The following is a 26,408-nucleotide window of genomic DNA, read 5'->3' as shown; positions in this document are numbered from 1 at the left end:
TAAAATGAGGGGAGAAGTGTTCCTTCTTTTTTCTGCTTTTGTTTGATATAATTTATCAGTTAAAATGTATATGACCCTGCTGTTGTCATATAAGTAAGTTTTCAAGCTAGGAATATGCTTTCTTTAATAGGTGCTATTCAAATTTTATATTTCCTCCAGAGTTAGTTTCATTAATTTGTCTTCCAAGGTACTTCTTAGAAGTTGTCAAATTTATTTCAAAACAGATTTTTGTAATATGCTTTCTATATCCTTTTAAATTCTGTAAAATCTGTGGAAATGTCTCCTAGATCTTGATATTGTAATTTTTAAAATGTATAATTGATATTGCATAATAGGAAGAAAAGGTCTAAAAGAGCAGGGGAAGTGGGAGGGGTAGGGGAAAGGAAAGAAGGGAAAGGAAAAAATATCAGAAAAGCGAAAAAAAATAGAAAGTCTTTGCAAATAGGGAAGGGTGGAGGGGGTGAAGGGAGGGCAGGGGAAGGGGAAAAAAATAAGAACCAAGAGACTCATGTAATGGTACAAGATCCCAATGATGAATGTAACTGTACTTTATACCTAAAATGTACCAATAAACTTAATGGAAAAAAAAATAAGTTCCACATAGGCTAAGGCCTTAATGGTAATATAAACATTTATAAAGCCTTGAAAGTCAAGCTAGGTGAGCATACCTATGACCATGGGCTAAGGAATAATTTCCTAAACAGAACCATGGAAGTGCGAACATTGAAGGAAAAGACTGACAAACTACAACATTGAAATTCATCAGGCAGCAAAAATAAATGGGGCACAGAGGCCACCAGCTGGAAGGAGATGTTTGCAACACATTTGGCTGACAATGGATTAGTGTCCAGAATGCACAAATAACTCCACAAATCAATAAGAAACAGGAAAATCACTCAAGGTAAAAATGAGCATAAGATTTGAACATGGACGAGGAATAGAAACATGCACATCCGGGTGAATGCAGATTACAGCCATCATTTAGGACATTGTGCAAAACTGCCCAGGGTCTGAAAGCATCAAGGCTTGGCAGGGACGATCCAGACGGGCCTGGGCTTTCAGAGGACAGTGTGTGGCGCGGGTGGCACTGGCCACAGTGCTCAGCGGGGACAGCAAGGCTGCACCAGGCCTGTGCCCATCCCCTGAGGATCGAGTTGGAGGACAGGGAGATCCCTGCCCGCCCAGGCAGCCCACGTGGCCTCTCATGACCTTGTGCTGGGCAGCACAGGCCTGTTCATCAGGGCCATTTCCATCGTCCGAGGCAGCAGGAGGCTGGGGATATGAAGGTAGAGCCCACGCGGTGTGAAGGGGTGGCCGTGGCACGCATGTGGTGAGAGTGGCCCTGGGGACTGGGGACCAGAGTGGTGTCCTTCTGCTCTGTGTCCAGAGATGGCTCCTTGCCCTGTGGGAAGTCACATTTCAAGCCAGGATGAGAACACGGAGCTCAGCACCATCCCTGGAGAGGGTCCCTCGCCTGTGCGAGTCCTGGCATCTGTGTGGGCAGCAGGTACGCGGGCATCTGCTGCGCTCTTATCCACAGGGTCTTCTTGTCCTCAGACAGTGAGAAACAATGTAGGGGAGCTGGCCTCAGCTGCACAACATAAGCCCTAAGCCCAGTGCTTCCAACAGCAGCCAGCCACCAGCCACCCAGCCTGGAGCCCGGGGCAGGTACAGGGGAGCTGGCCCCCTCTCTGGGCCCCACCACTGCATCCAGGTCCGGGGTCCTCCTGCCATGTCCTCTGAGCACCTCTGGTCTGACCCCGTTCTGCAGCCTCTGCACCTCCCAGAGCCCAGGCTGGTGAGGGCCCCCCGTAACGGCTGGACGCTGGCACTTTCAGGCAGCCTCTGCGTTTCCCCAGGCACACGGGGGTGTCCCTGTGTCCCCACGTGCAGCACATCTGTCTCAGTCACCCCCAGCGTGTGCGGCCAGGGCGCCCTCTGTGTGTTCACACCCGACTGAATGCCCCGTGGGGACCACTGGCACCCAGGGTGCCCCCACCTGCCCCAAGGACATGGGGAGTACGTCTCCCTTCCTGCCTGTTGCTCCGAGCCTTTCTTCTCTCTTCCTCTCTTTCTGCTCTCTCTCTCTCTCTCTCTCTCCCCCCATCTCTCTCTCCTTTTCTATCTTTCTCTGTGTCTCTCCCTCTCCGCCATCTCTCTGTCCCTCCGCCCCATCACCACAGCCCTCTGAGAACACTGACTCTCCCGTGTCCCCACGGGCCACACAGTGGACACCCGGGATAAAACAAAGTGGTCTGTGTATTCCTAGGAACCAACCAAAGTCCTTTGTGAGGGGAAAAAAATATATTGATTGCTGATATCTGCAATAATGAACCCCAGCAAATTACACAGATTACCTCTCCGATGGCAACTTGACAAATGTCCCCTCTGGAGGAGTCCACAGAAGTGCCATTTGCGGGCCCCGTATTAAACATTCTTCCAAGACAGATTTGAAATAACTTTGGGGGTGAACATTTAAGTTGCACAGGCATAAAAATGACGGCGTGTGCTGCTGGAATTATGTATCTGTGCGCTAAGTCTCATATACAATTAGAATTGGAAGCTTCGACTGCCGTGCTGTGTTGCCATCGTTAGCAATTATGTTGTAGCTAGTCTGAATCTGTACTCAAAAATCTCATCTACATCTTTCTCATGAGATGCTGCCTAAGGGAAATCAGCCCTTTAAGAAAACAACTAGTATGCACATCCTCTTTAACAGCCTTTCTGTGGCCGAGGAGAATTTGGAAGGCTGCTTCACCCCTCTGCCCTCTCACCTGCTTCCTCTGGATGTTCCAGGTTGGGGATGGACAGGGTGACACCCTATAGGAGGGACACATAGCTGCTGAGCTGCAGAGGTGGGATAGGGCTCCCCAAACTGCCAGGTGCATTATCGTTTTGGGCACACAGAGTCCCTATTATCCAGAGGCTGCTGGCAGACCACCCCTGTGTGGCCGGTACCTCCCGATTTGCAGGATTTAGCAGAGGGTGTGGATGCTGAGAGAAGCTAATTCCTCACAGCCAGACCAGCCAGGCACAACTGGGACGGGATTGCTGTGTTTCTGAGATGTGGACTGAGAACCATATTTCACAGCTTAAAGCAAGTCTGCTTTCTGTCTCTGAAGCAGCTGAGGTAGAAGGTGATGAGGTGGAACCCTGGGCACTGCTGAGCCATCTGCAGGCCATGGGGCCACATTACCAGGGGAGGTGAACAGCACAGGGAGGATGCCCGGTGTCACCTCCGGACAGCAGTTTCTCCACCTGTATCCTGCCACCAATACAACCCACACACTGCCCATCTCGCTTCTCCATGGATCTGAAAAACAGTCCCTTTGCCACCATCCAAGAGCCCTGGGCTGGTGCCTCTTCTGAAAATGGGTTTCTTTAGACCCAAATCTGTGAACAAGTCACAGTTTCTGATGTCTGCTGTACGGTTTCCTCAAAATTGTTTCTCCCTGATTATACTTTCCACAGTTCCATATGCTTTCTTTTATTTCTATAGGAAAGGATTTTGCTCCTGTTGGGATTTTTATTCTAAGACTCCAACTTCAGATTAGAAGCTACTCGGAAAGTGCTATGATTAAGTCATTTCTGCTGCCCACTTTAAAAGGATCCTACCTTGTTAACATTTCACTTTGGAATAACTTTAGATTTACATAAATGTTGAAAAGACACCCAGAGCCTCCTGCATGGCCTCCACCCAGCATTTTGCAAGGCTGCTGTCTGACGGTGTCATGCGCCTCTATCCACAGCAGGATCACAGCTCTACTCCACGCTCCTGTTACCTAAGCAGCGTTCTGTGTGAATGCAGTGGTCTTCCCCACGACATCCTGTGTTCCAGGATCCTACTTTGCATTCAATCACCATATCTCCTGCTCTTCTCTGGTCTGTGGCAGATGCCAGAGCTGAAGGTGGCCCTGAACAAACCAGGGACCTCACAGACCCACCCATGAGAGCCAGGGCACTGGCGGGCTGCCATGGGGCACAGTGCATGTGTGTGTCTGTGTGCACATGTGCACCTATGTGTTTCCGCCTGTGTTTGTGTGTGAAGATCTGTGTATCTGTGTGGAGAGCATGCTTGTATATATGTGTATGCTTTGGCTTGCATGTGCTTTATGTCTGTGCAGCATGTGTTGGTGCACTAGTTCAAGTGCTTCATTTATTGTGGTTAGGTGTGCCTGTGTGGCAGTATGTGTTAGTGTACATGTATACACATGTGTTGGAGCATATGTTGGCTCATGGATTGTTCATATGTGTCCATGTGCATGTACGTGTGTGCTTGGAGTGTGCCTGTGTCATTGAGTGAGGGCATGTGTGCATGCCTGTGCTTTTCTGCACGTTTTATTGGGTAAATGTGTTAGTATGTGCACATGTGAGTTTGTGTATATAGGGTATGCTGTGTTCTGAGCACATGCATGTGTGTACATGTGTGTACACATGAGAGTGAGTGGCCTTGGTGCTGGGCACTGTCTGGAGCTGTTCTTCACTGCCAGAACTGGGGCTCCTAGCACCCAGGGATGGAGGCCAGGGTGCTGCTCCCCAGTGGCCTTGGTGGCTGTCCTGAGGCTCAGCTTAGGTGATGGGGCCATGCCACAGCGATGAGACACAGGAGGCACAGAGGAGGGCTGGATCCAGTGCCCTAGCACACACTGCCCTCTCAGTCCACCATTGGCCCTCTCCCTCCTGCAGCCACTGTCAAGAGCCACTGGGACGCTGGGGTTCTGAGGGAGAGGCCCAGCTGCCAAAGCCTGGGCTCACCTGAAGCTGGGGGACCGGAAGCAACAGGCTCTGCCAGAGGCCTGAACCCCTTCCAAGTCCGCGTGTGCCGTCAGCTCCTCTCCTTCCTGTTCTTCCCCGATGGCCCCAGCTGGGTCACAGCTCTTCAGCCCCCAGGTTGACCCAGAGCCTCTGCTCTCATCCCCACCACTGACCGTGGCTAGCACCCAGGGACCCCATGCCCTCCTGCCTTTGTGGAGACCCCAGCTGCCCTCGCCAGCCCTGCCTGGCACCAAACTCCTTACACCCCACCCTTGTGGGGCTCCCGTCGGGCAGGGTCAGCCTCTCAGACCCACCTACCTTCTGCCAGTCTGCTGCTGGCTTCGGCCACGGCAGCCTCTGAAGAACCCAAGGTCAACATCAGCACCAGCTGGTGCAGCACCAGGGGACGTTCTCTGTGAGCACAACCATAGAAGAAATGGGGCCCTGCCCAGAAAGGGGGGCCAGACAGTGACCGCACCCGGGGGGCAGCCTGGACACTGACGTGAGAAAGAACAGGGGCCTAGGGAGAGGCGGGAGGGGCTCCTCCAGGACCTGGATCCTTGGAGGAGATGCAGTTGGGCAAGCACGGGCACCGTCCCCGGCTGGCACTTTCATTGCTCCCCTTCCCTAGACTCTCGCCCTGAGCAGCCCTGGTGAGAACAGAGCACTCAGGCTCCTGAGGTCAGCGTAGCCACAGCTCCAAGGAGCAGGGCGCCCGAGTGGCCACCAGGGGGCGCACCACCCAGACAGCCGAGGGCGCCGGAGGTCTGGGGCAGCATGGCTGGGCTGCCGCGGACCCGCCCTGGACACGCTGTGGAGGGCTGGAGGGGCCTCCCGTGTGGCGCAGCCCTGCAGGCAGAGCCCAGGGCCGCGGGGTGGCGGAGCCTCCGTTTCCACCTCTGCGTGGTCGGAGGAAGCATCCTCCCGCCCGCTCCACTCATCTCAGTTCCCCTTGTCCCTAAATTGTCATCAGATAGATCAGTGCCGCCAGCGACTCGAGAGATGCGGGCCCTTGTATTAGTCACCGTGTCCGTATTCACAAATGATCTGTCACAGCTCCTTACTGAAATAATGTAATCCCGGAGCAATAATTAAGCTCCCTCATTAGGGCCACCTCGCCAGGCACTGGGCGCCCGCTGCCCCTTTCCATGGCCCTCGCTGCAGACTGCGATTTATTCCGTTTATGCACAAAAATATTTTTTTTGTGGAGAACTGTGATTTCTGCTTGGAGAATGACTAGATACAATTTTTAACAAACGCATCGATTACTTATAGAAAACACTGGATTTCTTAAAAAGGCCCCGCAAGAGACTGCTAGGCACAACAAGCGGAGCCAAGGGAATTTCATTGCTGTTATTTTAAGCAGGAAAGTCCTGCAGCAGCATGGGCAGCCCATGAGGCCCTGGTCCTGTCCTGTGTTCCTTCCATTTTCCCCACTGAGTGCCACTCCCTTTTGTGCCGGCCGGGGGCTGTAAACAAGGAGAGCTAGTGTTTATGGGCCACAGGGCCCAGGCAGCTACAATGTCCCTGTTCCGAGGCTCCGAGAGCCTTGTCATGACTCCAGTGAACAACGCACTCTCACCCCAGAACCAGCTGGGGCGGCGGCAGGGACCTGACACCACCGCTCATACAGTACCCATGACCCAGCGTGTGCTAAATGAGTGGCATGTTGGGAGTGAGGGTCACTGAGCTGTGAACAGGGGGTTGAGTGCAGGAAAACGGGGCCTATGGTTGTCTCTCCAAGATTTGTGCTCCCCAGGGCACCCCCTAGCAGCTCATCAGTCTTCTCCCCAGAGCACACTCTGGTCCACTCCAACCCTGCCCTGTGGGGTCCCCACACCCACACAGTCTGGCCGGGCTCACTCTCTGCCGAGGGCAGGCTCTGCCCTGGCCCGGGACACCAATAGGCCATGTCCTGCTGGGGCCCCTCTGACCCAAGAGCCATGTCTGTCCACCTGCAGGTACCTCGGCGGTCCAAGCAGCCAGCCCGGTGGATGGACCACCTGCAAGATTGAGCCCCGGGCCCTCAGTAGGAAAACAGAAGGTCCAGGAATCACTGTCAACCCAGGAAGTGGCTGATGGACCAGGGACAGGGGACTGGCCTGCCTCAGTCTCCTCCAGCTATGCTGGTAAGGGTGAAGAGTAGGCAGTCTGTGGGTGACAGAGCCCCCGGGATCCCCTCCCTGGACTGCAGATGCCCATCCAGCCTGACCACAGCTCCCCAGAGATGAGAGCCAGGCCGAGCACAGCCCTGTCCCCAGCTGCCCGATGGCTCATTTGTCTTGATTATCTCCTCTTCACGGCTGCTGCCCAGCCAGCCTCATTTCCAGCAGGTTCCTGAGGCTGAGAAGGTTTGAAGGAAACTAATCAGCATGAACAGCTGCTCCTGAGACTCTGGGCTCTACCACATAGCAGCTCTGGGAAGACAGGGACAGGATGAGGGCCCTGGGAGCCACCTGGGCCCCGGAGGTAGGGGCTGCGCTGGGGGCTAGCACACAGAGGGGACCCTGGCCCAAGACATCCGTCCATCCCTCCAGCAAATGTGCAGGCTGTGGGGCTTGAGGCCACCCGTGCCCCTGAGAGCAGGAAGGGTCCTTGCCACAGCTGGGGTGGGCGCAGCTGTGCAACCCGGCCCCGTCCCAGTGGGGCTGTGGTGCTCAGGACCCAGCTCCATCCTGAGCTCTGTCTTCTGCTCAGCCTATTCTGGGGTTGCCCCGGGTGACAGCTCCATCATCTCCCTCCTTTCTGTATGCAGGTGCAGGTGCATGCCCCCAGCTTCGGCGGCCACAGTCTGGGGTTGGGGGCTCTACCCAGAGCAGGGTCAGGTGCTCAGGATGAGGGGTCACCTGGCAAAGAGGAGGCAGGCGAAGAGGGAGGCCTCCTCCCCTCGTGGCCGTGGGCTGAGCCCCACCTGGGACCAAACAGCAGCCAACAATCCTCATCCAAGCTTTCTCTGCGTGGAGGGGTCCCACCCCTTTTGAGGATCTTGCATCCCTGTGGATTTCCTTTTATCTATTTTTTCCTACTTCTGTGCGTGTCTCAAGTTTCTTGAGTCAGTTTGAGACCAGCTCCGCCTTCGTTTCAAGCCACAGGCAGCCTGCAAGGCGCTCTCTGAAGTGGGGACACCGGGAGCCTGGCATGCACAGGGCTGGGGGCGCCCTCTCCTGGCGCCCGGCGGGAATGCATGCCCTAGGTGCTCCCGCACCCGTTCAGCCCTGACCTGGCCTGGACGGCGGCCCTGCCTGGGATCCTCAGCGCAGGTGGGCTAAATGGCTTGGGGAAGGAGGGCCAAGCATTTCTCCCAGGCTAGGGTCTCTGTGTCCCTGTCCTGTCAGCCTGGGAGAAACGCTCAGCCACGGGCCAGGGGCACAGGACCGTGAGACCCAAGCAGGAGCGCAGGAGCGTGAAACCTGAAGCCACGTTGCCAGCAGTCACAGGTGTCTGCACCCCCAGAGCCACCTCCCAATAAAGCCAACCGTGGGGATGAGCCTTCCCACTCCCACCCTGGGCTCTGCCCTGCTGTCCTGCGGGGGACAGGGATTCGGGAACCGCTTCAGGGTTCAGCAGTCAGGAATCAGGAGTTGCTTTTGTAAAAAGTCCATAGAGGATAAGTTATCAGAATGAACTAACCCAGATTATAACGGAGGTTGCCATTGGCCAATGGATCTACAAAGGACTTTAAAGTTCTAAGAACAATTATTTACCAAATTCTTTAAAATAAGCATCCATCACTTTCACAGCATATTAATGCATTATACTTTTTTAATTTAGGTAAGAATTTTTATTGATAAGTATTAAAGATCCATAAATATTTTTATACACACACAAATCACAAACTTACAAAAGAGTGTAAAACATCTCATTAATGAGCTGGATGTGGGGGTGCACAACTGTGATCCTAGCATTCTGGGAGGCTGAGACAGGAGGATCACAATTTCAAACCCAGCCTGGCCAACTTAAGGAGACCCTGTCTCAAAATTTGCAAAACTAGAAAGGACTGGGATATGTAGCTCAGTGGCAGACCATCCCTGAGTTACATCTGAAGCACCGCCAAAGTTCTTGTTTATAATTCCTGTTGACTTCAAATAAAAATATTTAGGCCATGTTGGGTTAAATGATTCATATTATTAAAATCAATTGTATCTGTTTCTTTTTTATTCTCAATGCGGCCTCTGAGAAAATGGGACACTGCCTGCCACAGTGGAGGACTGGTTCCAGGGCCCTGCAGAAGCCCAGATCCTCGATGCTCTAGATATGAAACGCCACCATGTCTGCACATACCCTTCATGCAGCTTAGTGTGTCCGTATTAGCCTGGGCCTTGAACACTGCCTGAGATGGGGCAAGTGCTGTGCAAGCTCAGGGTGCAGAGGAGGGGAAGTCCACACAGGTTCCGTGTTCCGCGTACACAACGTCCCTGTGTGTCTGTGAGCCACGGTTGGCTGAGTCCCCGAAGTGGAGCTTTCGGATGCCGGGTGCTGATGGCACGTGGTCCCCACTGTTTGTCCACTGGGCAGTGCCGGCCCTCCGTGTCCCATTGGTCCTTCACAGGCCCGAGAGAGGCCAGGGTGACCCCTCCAGCCCCCAGCACTCTCAGCTCAGCCTGGGGTCTGTGCCCACAGAGAAAGTTGAGTATCCCACCCGGCTCAGAGCTGAGACCTGCAGGCTGAGGCTCCAGGGGCAAATGTGTCCCCAAGCCAGAGAGGACAAGGGCCTGGCGAGCACAAGCGTCGTGTCCCTCAGGGAGGAGAAAAGTCCTCAGCCACCAGCCAAGGGCTAAACACGCATTTTCTCTCTAAACCCCACCCTGCCCAGCTGTTCTGTGACACCAGGAAGCGGGCTAAGGGCAGGCAGGAGAGTATGAAGTCAGGGCAGGGCCTGCCGCAGACAGACGGACCTGGACACCCAGCAGCCAGGCCCCAGCTTGGCAGAGCCACACACTGTCACCGCAGGGAAGAGCTACATCTGAGCTCATCCACTCTGCAGGGAAACTGAGGAGACTGAGTCCACGGCCACGAAGGCTTCCCACCGGCTGGCCCCTCAGATCCTCAGGAGCTCCAAGGTCTCCCTGGTGACTCTGTTTCCTCCACAGGTACCTGGATGCCCATGTTCCTTTTCTTTCCCCATGCCTACCAGGGCACAGCCCCAGGAACCACAGTAACATGGCCAGGGACTCCGGATCCTGTCCCAGCCTGCAGTGAGTGTGCAGATATCTGGATGGAGGACTGGAACCTGCAGCAATATTCTGTGATTCATCATTATTACACTTAGTCAAACTCCCTGGGCAGAGGGTGTAAATTACCAGGAAGAGGGGTGGACAGGCAATGGGAGCACCATCCGCCACTGCCACTCTCAGGGTGGAATTCAAGATTGTGTATATTTATCTGAGAAAGGCCCGGGCTGCTCGAGGCATCTTGCCAAGACAATTTGAAAGGTATCAACAGTTTAAATGACATTTTCACCTTCAGCAAATACGTCTCTGCCTGCTCAGAATGGCGATGCTATCCTGCCCCTGGCAATCCATGATACAGTCATGTCAGAAATAGGTGTCAACTCTCATTACGTTCCGGGGGAGAAATCCCACTTAGCGGGCCTGCAGCATCCCAGCACCCTGACATCCCGCTGTGATGGGCAGCCGCTCCCCCTTCCTCCCACCCTCCCTCTGAGGCCCTCAGAGATGTCCGATACCATCGGGGTTTTTAATTTCTAAGCCTGTGTTGGGTGCCCGGAGACACACAGGCAGCCGAGGTTTGGGGCAGGTGGCAAAGAGCAGACTATGTGCTAGGAGTTATCAGCGCCACAGCTGGGGACCAGGCACCCACACCTGTCTGCCCTGGCACAGGGAACGCATTCCCTTTCCACAGTACAGAAGCATGACCCGGGATTGTGAGGCTTGGTTCTTGATGACCACATATAATATGAATCCCATACTGCAAGGACCCGCAAGGGGACAGAGGAGCAGAGGCAGGACTGGCTGCATTTCGAGGTTCAGGCTTGGCAGGCTGAAGAGTAAGGGAGAGGAGTGCGGAGCCTACTACAGGTCAGTGAAGGCTCCATGCAGAAGGGGCTCCGGCCAGCTGATCCCTCCTACACCCTCCACCCCAGCACAGCCGGGCTGTCCCCAGCAGGGGCCTCTGCACACTCAACACCTGCCTCCCAGTCGTGAGCTGAGTGGGGACCCCTCCTCAGTCCTCCTTGGTGATTCTTTCCAGTGCAGAGGTCACTTCCCTGACCACCCTGAGGGACTCGCAACAACAGTCTCCAGCTCCCACTACAGCCACCAGTGAGGGTCAGGGAAGCACAGGAGCATCTGCTGCCTCCCTCCCATGGGTACAAACCATGGCCAACAAAGGATAAAAGCATCAGAACAATAAAGCAACCAGGTGTCCTTGAGGATGCAGCAGTCCTGTGCCCTCATGCTCTGAATAACAGAACTTCATACTTGAACCAGAAGCTGACATAATTTCAAGCCTAAATAGACACATTTACAATTATGGTAGATTTTAACAACCCTTCACAATCATTGAGAAAACACACAGACCAAAAATCTGTAAAGACATAGAACTACTGAGCAACACTACCCAACAACTTCAATGCCATATAACACTGTTCACAAGCATAACACTGTTCACAAGTATAACACTGTTCACAAGTACAGTATACACACATACCTGGCAGCCGTGGGATACGAAGAGAGATGTATTTAAACTAGAAATCAGTAATTAATTAATTAAACTAGAAATTAAATAATTAAACTAGAAATTAATCAGTAACAGAAAGCTATTTGGAAAGTCCGGAAGTATTTTGAAATTAAGTAACAATTTCTACATAACCCTTTCTCAAAGAGGTGCATTTTTAACTGAAAGAAAATGAGAACACAACTACCGAAATGTGTGTGGTGCAGTTAGAGCAGCACTTAGAGAGACATTCACAGCACCAAATGCTTGCTCCCTCCGCCATCGAACCTTCTGATTTCTCATCCACAGATCCGGCCACCCACAGATCAAAAATATTTCAAAACCACTGCATCTGTACAGAACATGTGCGGGCATTTTTCTTGTCATTATTGCCTAAATAACACAGTATGACACCTATTGAGGACATGAATTGCTTGTGTGCAAGTCCTGTGCCCTTTATATGAGGGATGGGAGCCTCCCTGGATTATCTGCAGGGCCCTGGAGTCAATCCCCAACTTACACCAAGGGATAACTGTATTTCAAAATATCAGGCCTGGGGATTTAGCTCAGTGGCACTATGCCTGCCTCACAAGTACAAGGTCCTGAGTTCGATCCCTGGTACATATATATATATGTATATATGTAGATCAGGGCCCTCACTATCAACTGCCTCAGCTTTCACCTTTAGAAATGAAGGGAGGAAGTGTGTCAACTGAATATTGAATTAAATGTAGGCAGTGGGAAAGAAAGAAAAAGGTCAGAGAGGAGATCAATGAATGAAATAAGAACAATAGAGAAAATCAACATAACCAACAGCTGGTTTGAATAGAAGATCAATAAAATGTAAAATTTCTATCCAAACTGATAAAGAAAAACACAGAGAAGAATCAACCAATATCATGAACAGAGAGGTATGGTCCCTACAGACTCCATGGGTACTTGTGGGATAAGATGGAAATATTATATTTTTCCTATAAACTTGACAATTTAAGTGAAATAGACTAATTCCTTTAAAAAAAAACTACCAAGACTCATGCAAGAAGAAATAGATAAGCTGAGTAGCTCTGTACGTATTAAACAGATTGAATTTGTATTAAAAACTTTTTTAAAAAAATCTCTATCCCCACATGACTTTACTAGTGAATTTCACCAAATGTTTAAGGAGGAAATAATAGTAATTTTATACAGCTTCTTCTAGAAAATTGAAGAAGGAATATTTCCCCCAAAATCCTGTGAGGCCAGCATTATTGTAAGGACAAAGCTAGAAAAAAATATTGCAAGAAATGAAAACTACTGACCATAAATGCAACCATTCTTAACAAAAGTGTTACAAATTATATCCAATAACATCTTAAGAGGATAACTCATAACCAAATAGAATAATCTCAACAATATAAGAAATTTAACATTTGAAAGTCAATTACTATAATCTATCATATTAATAGACTCAAAAGTAAAAACCATATGATCATCTCAGTAGACACAGAAAAAACCTTCTGACAAGATACATCAATCATTCCTGATTTTAACTAGGAAGAAAATTTTTTCTTGCTCTAATGATGAGTGTTATAGCTGAACTGTCACACACACACACCCCAAAGTAGTATGTTGATGTCTGAACCCTGAGCCCAAAGGCCCTCAGAACCTGACACACTTAGATGCGGGGTCTTTGCAGGAGTACCTAAGTTAACATAGACACCAGCATGGTCCTGGTTCAGTATGACAAGGGTCCTTATAAGAAGAGGAGGGCAGAACACAGACACACACAGAGGGATGACCTTGAGAGGACACAGGGAGGAGATATCGTCTGCAAGTCAGCGAGAGAGGCCCAGGAGAAACCAACACATTGATCTTGGGCTTCCAGCCTCTTTGATCTTCCTACTTCTTCCAGCACTGTGAAAAAATTAATTTCTTCTCTTTAAGCCATCCAGCTAGCGATATTTCCTTGTAGAATCCCAAGAAAATTAATACAATGAGCATCTATGGGAAAATGTACATATAACATCAAATGTAATAGTAAAGCAATCAAAGCAAAGCTGCCCACGTTCACAACTTCTGTTCAGTGTTGTGCTGGTGATTCGGTCCTTGTGGTGGGCAAAGGTAGAAGGAGCATGCAGATTAGGATAAAATTAAACTACCCTTAGTCATAGATGGTATGCTTACCCATATAGAAAATCTGATGATATCTACAAAGAAGCTACTAGAACCAATGATTGTTGGCAATTTTGCAAGGTAAAGATTTATATGTAAAAAGTAATTCTTTCCATATGAGAGCAATCAAAATTGCAAATTGCTATTTTCAGATCCCATTTACAATAGTACAATAATATGAAATACTTAGTAGTAAATCTGAAAAAGAAGTGTAATGCCTGTGTGTTGAAAACTACAGAACATTACTGAGAGAAATCAAACGAAACTTAAGCAGAGAGAAATATGAGGCCAGGGATTTAGCTCAGTGGTTCCACTGCCTGCCTCACAACCACAAGGCCCCGAGTCCGATCCCTGGTACCAAAAATAAAAGAGGGAGAGAGAGAGAAATAGCATGTTCATGGATTGGAAGACTCATCCAGATGTTTGGTTGTTCCAAAATTGATCTATAAATTGATATGTTCATAATCAAATTCAAACATTTTTTGTTTTGTTAAGGATATACAAAAGATGTAGAAGAATCAAACAGCTTTGAAAGAAAAGAATAATGTTGGAACTTCAGAACTTACTACAAAGCTCCAATAATCAAGAAAGTGTGTTGTCATTATAAAAATAAATAGATTCACAGAAAAGAGTTGAATCTAAAAACAGATCTTCATGTACACAATGAATTTTTTACAAAGGCACAAAGACAATTCAATAAGTACAAATGATACTGAAACAACAGGTATCCATACACACACACACACACACACACACACACACACACACATAAAACTGATCCCTTTCTCACAACATATACAAAAATTAAGTCAAAATGGATGAAGGCCTATATTTTAGAAAACAACATAGGAGATAATCTTTGAGGCTTTGAGTTTGGCAAAGATTGCTCAGGTGTGACATCAAAACATAATCCATAAAAGAGAAGAATTATATATTAGGCTTCATCAAAATTAAGAACTCCGCTCACTAAAAGACACTTTTAAGAGACTGAAAAGACAATGCACAGATGGGGGAAATTATTTGCAAATCAAAAATCTGACAAAGGACTTGAATCCAGAGTATAAAAGTAACTCTCAAAAATTAATAGTAAGAAAAAATAAAATACACAAAAGATTTGAATGGACACATCACCAGATATATGAATGGAAAAAAGCTCAACATTATGGGTCATTAATGAAATACAGATTAAGACCACAGTTAAGCCCTTCGGCCCTGGGAGGACATAGCAGGAAGGCACCATCTGGAAAGCAGAAAGCTAACCCTCGTCAAACTGAATCTGCTGATTTTTAGCCTCAGACTTACTCTCTGGAACAATTATAAGCACACCACAGAGACTCACCAGTTCAGGGAGTGTTCTGATCGGGAGCCCATACATTTCTGCACCAGCAATGGTCATCAGACACACATAGCAGAAGCAACTAGCTGGGTTCCTGGTGATAGAAAACGGGCTAGAGAATTTATAGAATCTGATTTTTCAGAAAGTAAATGAAGAAAAAAAGGAGATAAAAATGGAAAAGGCTTGAGGCATTTTTCAATGAAAGTGTGTGAAAATGTTCAGAGGAAAGGTACAACATCATGTAATGAAGTAGCTGAAGAACTGGTATCAGAGTTCACCAATTCAAATAACCATTTGGCAGCTGATTCGCAGGCTTATGATCAGAAGAACATTAGGAGAAGAGTTTATGATGCTTTAAATGTGCTAATGGGGATGAACATAATTTCAAAGAAAAAAAAGAAATCAAGTGGATTTGTCTGCCTACCAATTCTGCTCAGGAATGTCAAAACCTGGAGATAGAGAAGCAGAGGCGGATGGAACGGATAAAGCAGAAGCGGGCCCAGGTGCAAGAACTTCTCCTACAGCAAATTGCTTTCAAAAACCTGGTACAGAGAAATCGACAAAATGAACAGCAAAACCAGGGCCCGCCAGGGCTCAACTCCACCATTCAGCTGCCGTTTATGATCATCAATACGAGCAGAAAGACAGTGATAGATTGCAGCATCTCCAGTGACAAGTTTGAATATCTTTTTAATTTTGGCAACACCTATGAGATCCATGATGACATAGAAGTACTGAAACGGATGGGAATGTCCTTAGGCCTGGAGTCAGGCCAATGCTCTCTGGAGGACCTGAAACTGGCTAAATCGCTGGTGCCAAAGGCTTTAGAAAGTTACATCACAGATGTCTCCACAGGACCTTCTTGGTTAAATCAAGGACTACTTTTGAACTCTGCCCAATCAGCATCAAATTGAGACTTGACCATGGGTGCAACCTTACCCCAGTCAAGTGTAAAGCAAGGGTTATGCTTGGATGCTGAAGTGGCCTTAGCAACCGGGCAGTTCCTTGGCCCAAACAGTCACCAGTCCAGCAGTGCGGCCTCTCTCTGCTCTGAGTCCCGAGGAGAGACCCCCTGCTCGTTCAACGAGGAAGACCAGGAAGATGAGGAGGAGGATTCCTCCTCTTCAGAATACAGACAAGAGAAAAGTCACGTTTAAAAAAAAAAGACCACAGTTAAGTAGCACTATAAACACGACATAGAATGTCTGAAATTCAAAATCTGCCATGCCAAGGGAAAGTGAGAATGTGAAGAAACAGAATCCAGAATATCATGCTTGTGCTTTGGTGGTTTCTTAAAAAGTAAGGTGCCTGCCCACCTGGGGATGCATCATCTACGGCCAGACACTCACCCAAGAGGTGAGAAAGCACAGATACAGCCTCACCAGCTGTATTTATAAAAAGCCTTCACCAACAAGAAATAATAATTGATGTTTAGTGTGGACAGGCAGGGAAGAGAACCCAAGAGTAAAAGCGATGAGCTGCTGAATCACAGAACAGCACAGACGAATTTTAAAGTCATTAGACTGAGTGAAACAAGAAGATGAGATCAATCACACATACCCCCATCAAGGTACGGGGTCTCACACCATCACGCCACAGCTGGCAGGCTGTGTGGCCGCAGATCCAGTGGCTGGCACAGGGGGTGAAAGAGAGAGAGGACAAGGAAAGTTCTCAGGGGAGCAGACCTGCCGTTCTGGGGGCTGTGGTGATGATTCTGTGGATGTCCACAGGCCAGTCATGGAGAAGGACCCCAGTGTCCATGTGCCCAACAGTGACAACAGAGCACCATTTCTGATGGTGGCGATGGGTCTCGGTGTCCCCGTGCCCAGCAAGGGCGATGGGCTTGGTGTTCACATGTCTGGTAGTGTTGGTGGACTGAGGGCCCCTGTGTCGTTCTGCTTTCCCAAGCAGTCACTCAGCTCTCCACTTCAACTTTCTCAGCTTATGAGAGCATTCTTCTGTAGAGGAAAAGCTGCTCTGGCCCGCAGGCTCCCAAGCCTCTGCTGCGCTGTCTGGAAGGACCAAGTGCCAGGCAGCACCAGACGGCAAGTTCTGTGGTCCAGGAGTCCACCTTTGGCATGGAGGCCCCATCAGTGGGTCTCAGAACCCATTCCACCCCGCCCCAAAAGATCCTGTCTCACAGCCATTGCTGGTGTTATGCAAACCAATGGGTATGACAGAGTGTCCTCAGGCCTTGCACATCTCTGGTTTCTGACCCATGCCACTGGTGACAAGGACACATCTAAAGGTAGGGGCAGAGGGCAGGCACCCCAGTCTCAGCAGGCCCTGCCTCTTGGGATCCCACAGCTCCCCTCCCCACCCTGGCACCAGGTGAGTCCAGGCTCAGAGCAGGGCCCTGGCTACTGGACTGGTCAGGGCATTGGGTCAGGGATGAGGTGGCCAAGTCCAGCTCCAAGGTCCCTGGGTCCCAGCAGCCCCATGCAGCTCAAGCCAGGATGGTGGTGGGGCCTGGAGGATGAAAAGACCCCATGGCAGGAGGGAAGGGTCATGTCAGTACCTGGCAGGGCATGCAGCATGGAGAGGGCATTGACACAGGGTACACACTCACTGATACACACATGTACACACAGCATCACACACACACATCACATGCATATACACAGTAACACAGTTACATGGACACATGCACACATACCACACACGTCACATGATTACACATGTGTACACATAGACACATGTGCAGGCATAAATGCTACACACACATAGAACAGAACATAGACACACATGCACATCCTGTATACACATAAGTACACAAATGGACACATACTTAAATTCACACACTTCACAGAGACACATACACATATATGCTCTGATGCACAATGCACATGTATCATGTAATGTAACATGTGCACAACACACACATGCCTGCACACCTCCAGAGACATGCCCGTACACATGTGTGCCATGCAAACGCATGTACACACACATCCTCATGTCCACACACATGCACGTGGTGTGGCACACACACGTCCACACATGTGCACAGACTACAGTCTGGTATTCGGGCGCCCTCCAGGGGGCAGGGGGCTCTGTGCTGATGCACACGTATCCCCACGTGGTTGTCATGGAAGCTGCTTTTCCAAGAACCATGGAACCCATGGCTCTTGGGAAGAAAGAGTACGGCCCCTAGAGAGCCAAGGAGTGCCGTCGCCCTGGATGCTGTCACTGCTGCAGCCACTCCGCAGTAATCTGAGCTGTATTTCCCTCTGATTTCATTGCAGCCCCAGAGGCCATTGGCATCTGTATAACTCCCTGGCCTCATAATGTGGAGTCTTCTCCCCCTCCCTGTCACCCTGGCCTCGCCAGATTGGCAATTTGATTAGAAGATGGAATCTTGCCACAGTGATAGAGTATGTAATTTATTTAAATGGAACAAAATGTGACACGTGCTGCTGGAACCCAGGACTCCACCTGCAGGAGCATATTTGACACAAATTGAGACTTCAAGGTTTACAGATATTGCAAATGAAAACTCCCCATCGGGTGTCAATAAGAGTTCACAGCTCCTTTTATTTGGTTCGAATTAATCACAAGATAGAGAAAAAAATGGGTTCTATTTTTGAGGGCTTTTTAAATAAAATTATTCTAAGGAGCACACATTTCTTCCAGAGCTATAATTAAATTTCCAAATTGCCATTTCCGGCTCTCCTCCCTATAGGCAGTGGGGGAGGAATCTTGCCAATATGCAGGCGATAGGACACTTCAGCTCTCTTCTAACCCTTGCTGTCTACACAGGCAGAGGCCCCAGAAGGCAGAGGACACCGCAGGTAAGGAGCAGGTGCAATTGAATGAGCTGTCCTGCCTCCATCTCTGCCTGCCTGTCCTCCCCTCTTTCCCTCTTATTCCTGGTGAACTGCTGCAGTGGCTAGTATTAGCTAGGCCTGGCTCCCCATGCAGCAGCTCACACGGCGGGTAGCTGTGTCGGTCAGCAGCTGCTGCATAATAAGTAGGACGGCTCAGCCTGCAGCAACAAATGTGAGCTCTTGCTCACAAGCTTATGAGTCAGTGGGTACATCTGGTCTCAGCTGGGCCAACCCACCAGTCTGAGGTCAGCTGTGGATCAGGAGACAGCTCTGTCAACCTCAGCCGGGCTCTCGCCACATTTGGGGTGTAGGCTTGTTGGCCCGCCTCTTTGCGGTCTTGTCTCCCACAGGACAGCCCAGCTTCCCTCACAATGCGGGGACCCTTGAGACCTCAGCTCACACGTCACTGTGCCCATCACGTTGTGCCCACCTCACCATACTCTACGGACCGAAACCAGGCATAGGACAGGCGCCACTGAGAGCATCAAGGAAAAACATCCTGCCTCACTATGCAGGAGCAATAAGAGAGGAGCTTCCATCCCCCACAGCCACGCAACCCAGCCTGCAGGGTCAGAGTGGCCACATGGCCCCTCCACCCAGCCCTCTGCCCTTCTGCCCTGACCCCATGTCCACCTCTGCCTGCTGTACCGAGAGCACGTGAGGCCCTTGGCCTGGCACACACCTGCTGGGGGCAGCTGGGGACTCTGCCAGCCTTATGGGAGCCAGGTGATAAGAAGCATCACAAGACAAGCCCCGTGGGGAGCAAACACCGCATCTCCTCCTAAATCCACTTGCTGAAATCAAGGACTCCGTGCTCTTAAATAATTGGTCTCCTGAGCCTGGCCCCGTGCAGGGCCACGATGGTCATGTGGGTCTCAGATCTTTCTGCAGCAATGCTCATCAAAGCCTCCTGCCGGTGCGACCAGGCAGCAACTCTGTATTGCAGAGAACAAGTAATTCCCTCTTCCTGATGGGCGATCAAAGCCCCACACTCACATCCCATTTGTACGCGCAGGTGCAGTCAACAGGTGCCAAGCCCTCATTAGACAGCAGCCGCTGCTCCAGGAGGAGGACACGCTGAGCCCGCAACACTTCCGCTGCCCCAGCACAGGCCTTCCCATCAAAAGCCAATAAGTGTTCTTAATTTGTGTGTTTAGAATTAAGGGCTTGAACACAAAGCAAACCAAAGATGTTTTGATGGAAATGAGATGGTGAAAGGGGAAATGGTCTTTACCTTTCTGTTGGGTATTTCCAAAAGGGAGGGGCAGGAAACTCTCAGGGCTTCCCAGGCTCAGCCCAGGTAGGGTTGTGAGGAGCTGAATGGATACATTTGGGAGGCTGAGGAGGCTCAAGGCATCTGCAGGCAACGATTTCGGCTTCCAGGAGAATCACAGTGACTGAATGTTGATTTCATGAAGCGTCAGCCTGGAGGGATCTCCAGCTTGGCTCTCCTGGGAAGCACATGTTCTGGGGCCTCAGCCACAGGTGGCCTCTGAGGCTAGACCCTTCTAACATGGGAAGCTGCAGCAGGGACCCCTGGCCAGGGTGAGAGGGAAGCCCCACGCAGCCTCCTCTGCTGGGCGAGCCACAGCCACCCATGCCCACCTGCAGCCACCTTGTCAGCAGCCAATGCTCAGACACCTGGTGGGAAGGAAGCAACTGCACTCTCAGGGAGGAGGCTCCACTGAGCAGGCAGGTGAAGACAGTCCTCATGGAGAGATCCGGGCTCCACCCACCCAGGAAGAGGAGGTGAGGACCAAGACCTAGAAGTGACAACCACTCCTTCACCAGAGTCCACAAAGTCCCTCCACACAGCGCCCTGGCTCTCAGGATGAGAAGGAGTCCTTTGCCCGAACAGCAGTGACAGTTTCACACTAATATGCAAGTTCTTGAGGCCCCCAAAGCACACCTCAAGATGGTCAGGAATCTACATTATGCCAAATAAAGTCTTAGCCCAATTCTAAGAAAATGCATGCCCCAAAGACACATATTTTTTAAAGTCCCTGCAGCCACTCAAATGAAGACCAGTGAAGAAAACGGTGGAAACACAAAGTCCCTACATCAGAAAGATCAGTGTGTACAACACAGGGTAGACGGAGCATTTGGTGCCCTTAAGGAACTGGCAGAAGGCTGAGTCCCTCCAGAGGTGGGTCTGCTTCCCGCCTTGGGCAGTGGCCCCTAACTTGCTTTGGCCATCAGAACCAGCAGAGCGAGGGTGGGGAGCTCCCCACTGGCTCCAGGAAACCCACAGCCTCCACATTCACCTCTCAGGAGCCTGCGCCCCTGCACAAAGATGCTAGAGACTGGCTGGGGACATGGAGACCCTGATCTTGGCTTCCAGCAAAGACAACGAAACTCAGAGCCCAGCAGCCCCAGCCTGGGGCCCAGCACAGCTGCCCAGATGGCCCAGCCTAGGGTGAAGCTGGCTGAAACCTGAGCCCTGGAAGGATCCTATGTTGGCCTCATTCTGTGTTCTGTTTTCTTTGTTTGTTTGTTTTGTTTGTTATTTACTTTATTTCAATGTAATACAAATAGATATTAATAAAAATATTTTAAGTCCATGAAAAATAAAGCAAAATTTCATAACAAATTAATTAAAGAATAATATTAGTTTAAAAAAGAAGAATATTAGTTAATACACTGTGTACCGTAATCTTAAAAGAATGGCTAAAATGTGAGAGTACAAGTCATAGACAAAAAGGCTCCTAGAAAAAAGAAACAGATAATAGCACAAAACTTTCTTTTCAATGAACTAAGAGGACCTAATGATATAAATGAAACAAATTTGCATAGATAGAGAAATATTTTTGAAACCACAGAATATGTAATTTAGGTATTTATTAGAACTTCTCCCTACTTCCTATTCCTCTATCTTCTTTTTTTTCATATTTTCTTTAACATTTCATAGAAACTATGTACAATAAATTTTTGCTGTATTTTACATAAAATAGCCACCGCAGAAATTTATATAGATTAGAAGCAAGATAGATGGTTAAGGAGGGCCCAGTCTGTGTTCTGTTTTTTATTCTATATTTTTTTTAATTTGGGGCTGGGTTGTCACACAGCAAAAGCTAAACAACCAACCCATGAATTTGAAAATGTGAATGCAGGGACAACGTGGAGGAAACTTAGCAAAAGAGAGTGAGCAAATCTCAGTGACCTCTGTGTCTCAGGGAAATTGAATCTTCTACCGAAAGTGTGCACACAGGAGTCCCTGGCCCAGACAGGATTCCTGGTGACTGATGCCAACAGTTAGAACACGAGCCCTATGTGCACGTGATAACAGCAGCACCTTGACTCACACCTGACAGGAAGAAATCAGAGGAAAGGCAATGAGGGGGCAGGCACTAGGACCCATGCCAAAGGGGGACGCAAAACAGGAGCAAGGGGACTCGGGGCCACCACACAAGGACAAGACTGCACCTCAGACTCACATCCTTCTCTCGTTGACTTTCCACCATCAAACAAATCTCTGTGGGAGAGGCATGAGCTGTGTGGGCAGATGATGTGAGCCTGATCTGCTGGGATGAGGGCCTCTCTGGGCCTGATCCTCTGCCTCTTGGGAGCGTGGCTGTGTCCCTGAGGGACAGCACCATCTCCCCGGCCCCTGCCACGGGCCTCTACCAGGGCTCCTCTCTCCCACTCCTCCCACCTCTTAGCAGCACCTTCCCGCTCTCTCCCTCCTCTGTCCCTGACCCCCAAACCCTCGCCTCTGGGCCTTGTCCACCCGTCCACTCCATCCCTGTGTCACCTCCCTCTGTCTTCCCAGGGTCAGCCCCTGTCCCAGCCCGAGTCCCATGGTCCCTCCCACTGTCCTGGCAGATCCTTCGCTCCCTCTCTGCACCTTTTCTTCCTCTCTGGATGACATTACCTCTTTGGTCACGTCCTCCTGGAGACTAACCCAGAGCCCCAACATCCTCATCCATTCTGACACAGCCTCTGCCTACCCGTTAGACGCTTGGGTGGCTGCTGCCTACACCCTCAGCACAGCACAGCCTCCTCCCTTTTTCTGGTCCCAGAGGCCTCCCTGTCTGCCTGAGCCTGGATCTCCCAGAAGCTGAGTCTGTCCCAGCCCTGGGCAGGCCAGAGATTCACTGAAATGTCCCATGGCAGCCGATGAGGACCCTCTAGAGCCCAGCAGGACCCAGATCCTCCTCAGGACCCACCCTCATCCCCAGGAGCGAGCCCAACGTCCTGTCTCCACCTCCCCTCCCAGGTCCAACATCTGCATGAGGTGGGCGAGTCCTGTCACGAGCTGTCCTCAGAGAGGCCTCTGACCCTGGGTTCCCAAGCCCATGGGTCAACCCTACTGCCACAGCCATCCAGGTGCCATCTGCCTGCCCCACTGAGCAGCCTCCACTCCAATGATGTGACCCTGGGGGCCTGGACCCACTGGACTGGGACGACACCTCCGACAGTTGTAACTTGAGCCACATAGCTAAAGAACATTCTTATCAGGAAGTAAACACTGCAACTGCCCTTGAGTGCACAGCTTAACACTGCATGTGACAAGGAGGTGACAAAGGCTGCAGTGTCCCTGGGAAGTACTTGTGGGCAGCTTCCCTCAGGGATCATCTCACTGGGAGGCAGCCCACAGCCAGACTCCAGTCTGCAGGGAACATTTCTCCATCCACAGTGGACGGGGCAAGCAGTCACTCCATGCAAAGCCACTGATGAGTTATTGCCAATGACAAAATTTGAGCTTCCAGGCAAAAGTTAGGATTTTGGAAGACCTAGTTTAGCATAGCGGTACACACTTGTAATCCCAGCACTCTGGGAGGCTGAAGCAGAGGGATCAGAAGTTGAAACCCAGCCTGGGCAACTTAGGTGACTTATCCAGAACCTATCTCAAAATATAAAATATAAAAAGTACAGCAGATGTAGCTCAATGTAAAGGCCTTGGGGAAAAGAAAAGAACCTGGAAAGTCTGCATTACCACCATAAGCATCTGTCTCCAGGACCTGAACCTTCTGACAAATGGGCCATGAACAGGAGCAGTTCTCACACAGCCTGCAGACCCCCAGGCAGCATTTCCATGATCCCCAGAACCTCTAAGCTGGAGTTTTCAGAACAACCAACACCAGTTCCCCAAACCCATAGGTAGGCAAAGGGCTTCATATGCCAGCAGACCAGGAGTCTGGGTGTGGCTGGCATGGCCTCAGCTTCTGACAACTGTAAGCTCTGAGAGTGCAGCCCCTACAAAGTCTGAGCCCTCACACCCGCTTGGAAGGCTGTGTCAGCCACCCCAGATCACACTCACTCCCACCGTCAGCACCAGCCTGAGACAGAAGCAGCCGGCCCCAGCCCACAGGAGCTTGCAGGGGAAAGGTAGTGAGGTTACCCACATATCCAGCTGTGCTGGAAAACAGAATTCTTGTCACCAATGCATTATTTGTGTTCAAATGCAATAGATTTGCTAGTGTTGTTTGGAAATCAATGAGTAAATGAGTACTTGTAGATATCTCAGCTTTAACCCTAATATCGATAGACACAAGTCACATCAACAAAAACCTGTTGGTGTCCTTGACACATTTTAAGTATCGCAGGACCATAATCGATAATGCAAAATAGGAAGAAAAGGTCCAAAGGGGTAGGGGTAGTGGGAGGGGCAGGGGAAAGGAAAGAAGGGAAAGGAAAAATGATGAGAAATGGAAAAAATGGAAATAAAGTCTTTGTAAATAGGGAAGGGTGGAGGGGGTGAAGGGAGGGCTAGGAATGGGGAAAAAATAAGAACCAAGATGCATTATGTAAAGGTACAATTCCCAAGGAGAAATGTAATTGTGTTGTATACCTACAATGGACCAATAAAAGAATTTAATAAAGTGCAAAAAAAAAAAAAGAAATAGGAAGAAAAGGTCCCAAGGGGTATGGGAAGTGGGAGGGGAAGGGGAAAGGAAAGAAGGGAAAGGAAAAATTAAGAGAAAAGGAAAAAATGGAAACAAAGCTTTGTAAATGGGGAAGGGTGGAGCAGGTGAAGGGAGCACAGGAAATGGGGAAAAAATAAGAACCAAGATACATCATGTACAGGTACAAGTACCCAATGATAAATGTAAATGTATACCTAAAATGTACCAATGAAAGAATTTAAGGAAAAAAAAAGTATCGCAGGACCTCAAGTGCAAGGGAAAAATAAAAGAAATCAAGAAATAAAGAAAACTGCTTGAAAGTGATCAGGGTGCCCCTTCTGCTGGGGCCGGGGCTTGGATCTCGGGGAAATTTCCCCTCTGCAAGGACTAAATCACCCCCATTACTGGATGCTTTTGTTATAAAATTTCCATAAAGGACAAAGTAAGCACTTCTAGACTCCACAAGATGACATGGCACAGCATGGTCATCTGCATGGCTCAAGCCACTGGCCAGGAAGGAGGGTGAGAACATGACATGCCAAGCAGAGGTTCTGGTGTCCTGAACCTGATTTTCATGCTGTGCAGTTCATTGTGACATTAAAAATGAAATCTGAGCTGGGTGTGATTGTCCACACCTGTGATCAGAGCTACCTGGAGGCTGAGGCAGGAGGATCACAAGTTCCAGCTCAGCTTGGACAACTCAGTAAGACCCTGTCTCAATGAAATAAAAAGGTCTAAGGGTGTGATTTAGTATTCTCTGTGTTCATTTCCCAGTACTGTACAAAAAAGGAAGGCAGGAAGCAAGGACAGGAAGGAGGACGGAAGGAAGGAAGGAAGGAAGGAAAAAAAAGAGGAGAAAGCGGGGGAAGAAGAGAAGGAGGAGGAGAGAAAAGGAGATAAAAAGGAAAGGAGCCTGGCCAGCAGCACAACCCCTGTGCCCTGTGGCTGTATGGACTTGCACTGGGAGGCTGGGTGGTGGCCAGGAGGGAGCCACTCAGACCTGAGGCAGGAAGCGGAATAGAGGTTTTTCAAGCAATCAGAGTTAAAAGAGAAGAATCTGGACAGTATGGTCCAGGAAGCTTCCAAAAGAGGCAACCTGGGAGGGCAGAGAGGGGGAGAGTCCAGACCAGGAACACAGCTTAATGGTGCTGGCCTAGTGGGAGGCCAGTCACACTTCGGTCACGCCTCAGTTGACACAGGCCCTGGCAGCCCTATCCTTCTCAGTGCTGGGGGTGGAGCACCGCAAGGTCAGTCTGCCTCAGTTCCAAGGAGTCACCACCGAGGACTAGGCCCCAGGCATTTGACCAGGACCAGGACCCACTCACCCCAGGTCATTTTTGGTGCTGGTTGCTGGAGGTTAGGTTAGGGTTAGGGAGTTAGTATTGGAGTTAGGGTTAGAGTTAGGTTTAGGGAGCTAAGGTTAGGGAGTTAGGGCTGGAGTTAGGGTTAGGGTTAGAGTTAGGTTTGGGGTTGATGTGAGGGTCAGGTCCTTCCCCTGCTCATCATACAAACTGTCCCTATTGGAGATGGAGGCACACACTTCCTGAAATGTCTTTCCAGTACTTTTGCTTGTGTCCTTCTTTTCCTAATGCTTCTCTTATACCAGTTTCAGGGATGGTTTACCACGGTAAAATATGGAGCACTCTGCTAGATTCTGATTACTTTTATCCTGGATTTTCCTTCTGCTTCCATGCAATTGAAACTCGCTGGTTTTCCTCTCTGTGCAGCTTCCCTTTGGCCTGGGAATCAGTCCCTCCCCTTACAGCGCCAGAGGCCCTGACTGCACTCTGCACTCTCAGGCCACCTGCAGGCTCCAGCAAG

The 26,408-nt window shown here is 49.8% G+C and overlaps 1 pseudogene; it reads left to right on the top strand.

Moving 5' to 3' along the window:
• The first annotated feature begins 15,181 nt into the window (after positions 1-15,181).
• Positions 15,182-16,220, top strand: LOC101714145 (transcription factor Dp-2 pseudogene; annotated as a pseudogene).
• Positions 16,221-26,408: the final 10,188 nt, after the last annotated feature.

The sequence above is a fragment of the Heterocephalus glaber genome, unplaced genomic scaffold, assembly GCF_053883595.1.
Source record: "Heterocephalus glaber isolate CG9 unplaced genomic scaffold, H.glaber_assembly_v1.0 deba00001444, whole genome shotgun sequence".
Taxonomy (NCBI): domain Eukaryota; kingdom Metazoa; phylum Chordata; class Mammalia; order Rodentia; family Bathyergidae; genus Heterocephalus; species Heterocephalus glaber.
This window is presented reverse-complemented; position numbering and strand designations above follow the sequence as displayed.